The sequence below is a fragment of the Aotus nancymaae genome, unplaced genomic scaffold (assembly GCF_030222135.1).
Source record: "Aotus nancymaae isolate 86718 unplaced genomic scaffold, 86718_ANA_hifiasm-v0.15.2.pri h1tg000020l, whole genome shotgun sequence".
Lineage (NCBI taxonomy): Eukaryota > Metazoa > Chordata > Mammalia > Primates > Aotidae > Aotus > Aotus nancymaae.
Window position 1 is genome coordinate 11,892,152 of NW_026988432.1, and position 5,284 is coordinate 11,897,435.

A 5,284-nucleotide genomic window follows, 5' to 3' on the forward strand; every position below is an offset into this window, starting at 1 on the left:
CAGTAATAAGAGAAACCATGGACACACACAGCACTGCAATGTGGATGGGCATTAAGAATTTATGCTGAACAGAAGAAGCTAGATGAGAAAAAAGACATTCCTTTGTCATAAAATTTTAGAAACATAAACTATTGTATAGGGAACCGGATCATTGTTTTCCTGTGGATGGTGGAGACACAAAAGGGCAAAAGAACAAGATTAAGCACAGAGAAATTTTGGGTGGTGATGGATAGGTTCATTTTCTTGATTATGGTGATGAATTATCGCCATATGTAAAAACATGTGATACACTTTAATCACGTACTATATATTATGGTTCAATTATACCTTAATAAAGCTGTAATAAAAAATAAGCAAATAATTATGTACATAAGAGGTTGCAAGATGTGACCTACCTATATTGGAAAATGTCAACTAGAGTGTGGTGGGGAGGAGAAGTTTTAAGAATCCAAAGTGTTGCAACCATAGATCACAATGTGAGATCCTGGTAACCTTTGGTATTGCAGAGCACAAAAAAAAATCATCTACTAAATAACTACACTTTTGAATTCATAAAAAAACTGCTTTATGATTGAGAATGCAAAAATAAGTTTTCAAAAATAAATCATATTATATAACTTGAAGGCTTTTACAGGAAAAAGATTTAGCAATAAGGGAAAGTTAATAAGAGAATATTAGGTCAAAGTTGTACTTTAATTTTTTGGTATGATAGGTCATACAATCCAAGCAATGTTAAAAAGAGAGATGTCTAAGAAGTTGCAATGTCCAGCTGTAACACTCACAAATACCTATCCACTTTGGTTGCTTCAACATATTGGATTTAATGTGTAACTGCTCAAATTGTGCCATTTGTTAAATGGCGTTAGTCACAGTGAGTTTGGCTTCTCTGATCAGCTTGGGTGCCCTAGAGCCGGAGACTTTGAAAGGTTTATAAACAAATATTTTATTCTTTTTAGGAACAATTTATGGTATATTGGATATTGAGGGAAAATAGCAAAAAATTCTAATATAAGATGGTTTGATTATGGCCTAAAATTACTTTAACTGTGCTGCAGGGATCATAACTCCTAAGACTAATTAATAGCATTATTAGCATTATTAAGTGAAAGACATTGATGTGCTTTAGGAGTTTATAACAGCTGGGCTAGAACATTTAGGGGATAACAATGATCTTGAACCCACAAAGCTTAATTAAATTGGGATATATAAATAAAATTTGTAAGCCAATCTAATTAGGATCAAACGCAGTGGTGCAATTATATGTTATAATAAGACAGAGCCCATGGAGTTGAAAAATAAACAACTTTCATGAAAATACAGCAAATGAATAGCAATTTCAAAGGAGAAGCTGAGAAGAAATTAACATATTATACTTGGTCATCTTAGGCTCAGGTAAGAGAAGATGTCATTATTTTAGTAATATCTGATGACAGACTCAGAACCCTCTTTAATTTCACTTCATATAAAAATCAAACAAGGATACATAGTTCATTAAAGAGATAGCAAACACAAATTAAAAAGAAAACTTTTAAAGCAGTATAGGATGCAACTTTTCTGAATGATATGTAGAATTAACTAGGAAATATTTCAGATATTGCCGAAAGAAGGGAATAAAGCCTACATTGTTTTCAAAACATTGTATCATCCTTTTAAGAAACTATGATGTTTGTCACTTTAAAATAATTCTGTTACAGGATAGAGAAGTAAGACTCTCAATGTCCTAAACTACAACAATAAAAAGTTATTGTCTTCAATACAGAAGAGTGAGTCCAGACCGTTGAGATGAGCAGGGACTTATTTGACTCTATGGGGCAGTGGTTGCAGACCAGCCTATCGCTGCTTGCACTTTCTACCATACACAACTCTGAAACAAAAACACTTCTAGTTTAATTTATTTGTCCTCGCTTAATATTATTCTGGATATAAAAGCTGTTTTAATTGCACTGAAAATATTGTTTCAAGATAACACCAAGTTTTCTCTGCAGTTTAAAAAATGTACCTTGAAATTGTTAATATTTTCTGCATATTTTATGAAATAATAAAGTAACCAAAAAGTGTCAAGGAAAGAGGGCCCACTCTTTGCCTAATTAATTTTTTCAACATATATTTTTGAGTCAGTGGACTTTAGAGTAGAAAAGTGGAGTATTTTCTAATGCCGGATCTTCTTGTACAGCACTCTGAGCTATGCAACATTTTCAGTAATTCCTTTAACTTTGAATTCACATCGATAGGCTTATTGTTAACTTCTAACATCTCTTTCTCAAAAACTCAGATTAATAATTGAACTCATCTTCTTTTTAATATGACAATGCTCTTACTTTCTGGTGATGGTATTGATCTTAAACACTCTTTCCAGTTTATGTGACAGTCCACAAAGGTTATAGTATACACAGAACCAATATTTTTCCTCTTTGTAGACATTACAATTAAGTCAAGTGCGAATTCATGTTCTGGATATAAGCAGTTTCATCCAAGTGTTAAAAATGTATATCCTAGTTTACAAATGTGATTGCTTTTGTTCTTCCATGTTGTATAGCATTAATATGAGGTGTCATTTAAAAGTGCCTTTTGACAAATAGTCTTACCAATGGCCCGTTTCTGCTGGTTTACACATTTCTCAGCAATGGTGCTTCTTGTTTCCATCTGGCTGTGAGGAATGTCACTTTAAATTGTGCCTTTATAATTTTGTCTACTTTTCTACCTTTTAATGTTAAATAATTAATATATGTAAGAAGGGTTTGTTATTGTGCTTCTGGAGAAAAAAGATATTGATTCATCCAAGAGATTAATGCATTCTACAAATCATGTTAAAGAATTCATGGCTCATGTGACTTTTGATAAAGTTTCATATTGTGCACCTCTGTGGAAACTAGAGGTCTGTGAATTGCAAAGCTAATATAATGCAATTTTTACTATTCATGAAGCTTCCTTCTTTTTTTAAAGCCGCTTTTTGAAAAAGCATCTTTTCATTAATTAATTAACATAGCCACAGAATCACCTGTTCGAGAACATATAGATTCCCATTCTGTACTGGCACTAGACCCTAATTATTTGCATTAATAATGTTATTTTTAGTTATAATTATTATGTTAAGAACATTATTACATTTATGCTTCAATAACCCATTTTTTTTTTTTTTTTGCTAGTAATTCAGTCAGCATTTTGGAGATTTAATAGAACACAATAGTAACGATTAAGATGCAAATTTAATAAAGATAAAAAAGGTAATGACAAAAAAGGGATATAAAATTACATTTAAAAACTACCCTCTGCTAATTTAATATCAGCCAAGATAAACTCAACAAGGTAGGCCATATAGCACAAAGTAATATTTTTTTAAATGTAGTGAGGTTTGCACAAAAACTTATAATAAACCCTTTTTTTCATTTTGTAAAATGAATGTGCATTTTTATTTCAAACTGTTCTCCCTTCTAAGTCACAAAACTGACCAAAGACCAACAGGTTTTGGGAAAACTTGCCCCAGTGACTTGCTGACTCAGTATTAAAAATCCAACCTTCTAATTATTTTAAAAACTATTTTAAAGAAAAGATTATTACATTCCACCGACATTCCCAAGCTATATTAAACCTATATTCCAAAAAGATTTTTCAATTTTCACCTTAGTAAAAATGTTCACACTTATTTGGTGTTTCAATAAAGAATTTCGCTCAATTGTCATGCCAAATAGTCTTTTGCCTCATTTACTGGAGATTATGACACATAACTAAGAATAAAACAGAAACAAATAATGAAATGTAGGGCCTAGAAGAAACAAAAGGGGCAAATTTAATATATGCAGAGAGTTATTCAGGCCAGGCTTGAGGATTGCAGCCGGATAGCATAGATGCAAGTCTCCCTAAATATATACTCCAATTAGCAGCAGTTACAAGTAGGACTTTTTTTTTTTTTGAGATGGAGTTTCGCTCCTGTTCCCCAGGCTGTAGTGCAATGGTGTGGTCTAGCCTCACTGCAACCTCTGCCTCCCAGGTTTAAGCAATTCTCTTGCCTCAGCCTCCTGAATAGCTGGGATTACAGGCATGCACCACCACTCCTAACTAATTTTGTATTTTTAGTAGAAACAGGATTTCTCCATGTTGTTCAGGCTGTTCTCAAACTTCCGACCTCTGGTGATCTGCCCACCTCGGCCTCCCAAAGTGCTGGGATTACAGGCATGAGACACCATGCCTGGCCTACAAGTAGGTTTTTAAGGAAAAAGAAGAGGCAGTTCTGAAGTTGTTCGCCAAGAATTTACATTAAAATAACAGAAAGTGGCCAGGCATGGTGGCTCATGCCTGTAATCCCAGCACTCTGGGAGGCCAAGATGGGGGATCATTTGAGGCCAGGAGTTCAAGACCAGCCTGGGCAACATGGTGAAGCCCCATCTCCACAAAAAAATACAAACATTAGCTGGGCATGGTGGCACGCACCTGTAGTCCCAGCTACTTGGGAGGCTAAGGCAAGAAAACCGAGAATCACTTAAACCCAAGAGGCAGAAGTTGCAGTGAGCCGTGATTGTGTCACTGCACTCTAGCCAGGGTGACAGAACAAGACTCTGTCACAAAAAGAAAACAAAACCATAAACTATTAATTGTTTATACATTGTACTTTATTATCACAAATTCCAGGAATGTGAAGATAATGCATAAAGCAGCTAGTCAGGAACAAAGTGGCTTTAAACAACTGCCCCCAGGCGTGGGTGCCATGCCATCAGAGTGACTGCAGTTCCATACTCCTTTCACTCTGGGCCTGATAAATTTTGCATGCCTCACATAGCTCAAACTGCTCTGGGCTATCTTCCTTTTCTCAGAAACCTGATGGAAATTTAAACACCTAAGAACATCTAAGAAACTTACAACTGAAGGCACAGTTGTATAAGATTATTAGTTTTTTCCCCCACTCTTTTTCCTGGGGCACATTTTGCTTATTCTTTGTTTTTGTTTTGTTTTAAAGGCCAGTGTCAGAGTTTTGAAATGTTTTTGATATAAAAAGCTAGTAACGTAATCCATCCGATTATGTCTTGGAGACATTGGATTACAATAATATCTAATGGAAATAGAACAGTATGAACTTCAAAGAAGGTCAAGGAAAAAAATATGAAAATTAGCAAATTAAAACAAAAAAGTTGATAGATGAGGCAAATGTAGCCTGTAGAAGTTAAGTCCCATTTCTGTGCCAGTGAGAAAGGAAGGCATTCTGCCTTTTTCTGGTCACACAGGCTTATGATCTGCAGTGATATAGAGGAAAGCGTATTTGTAAAAGTGAATCTGGAGTGAGTTAATCTGA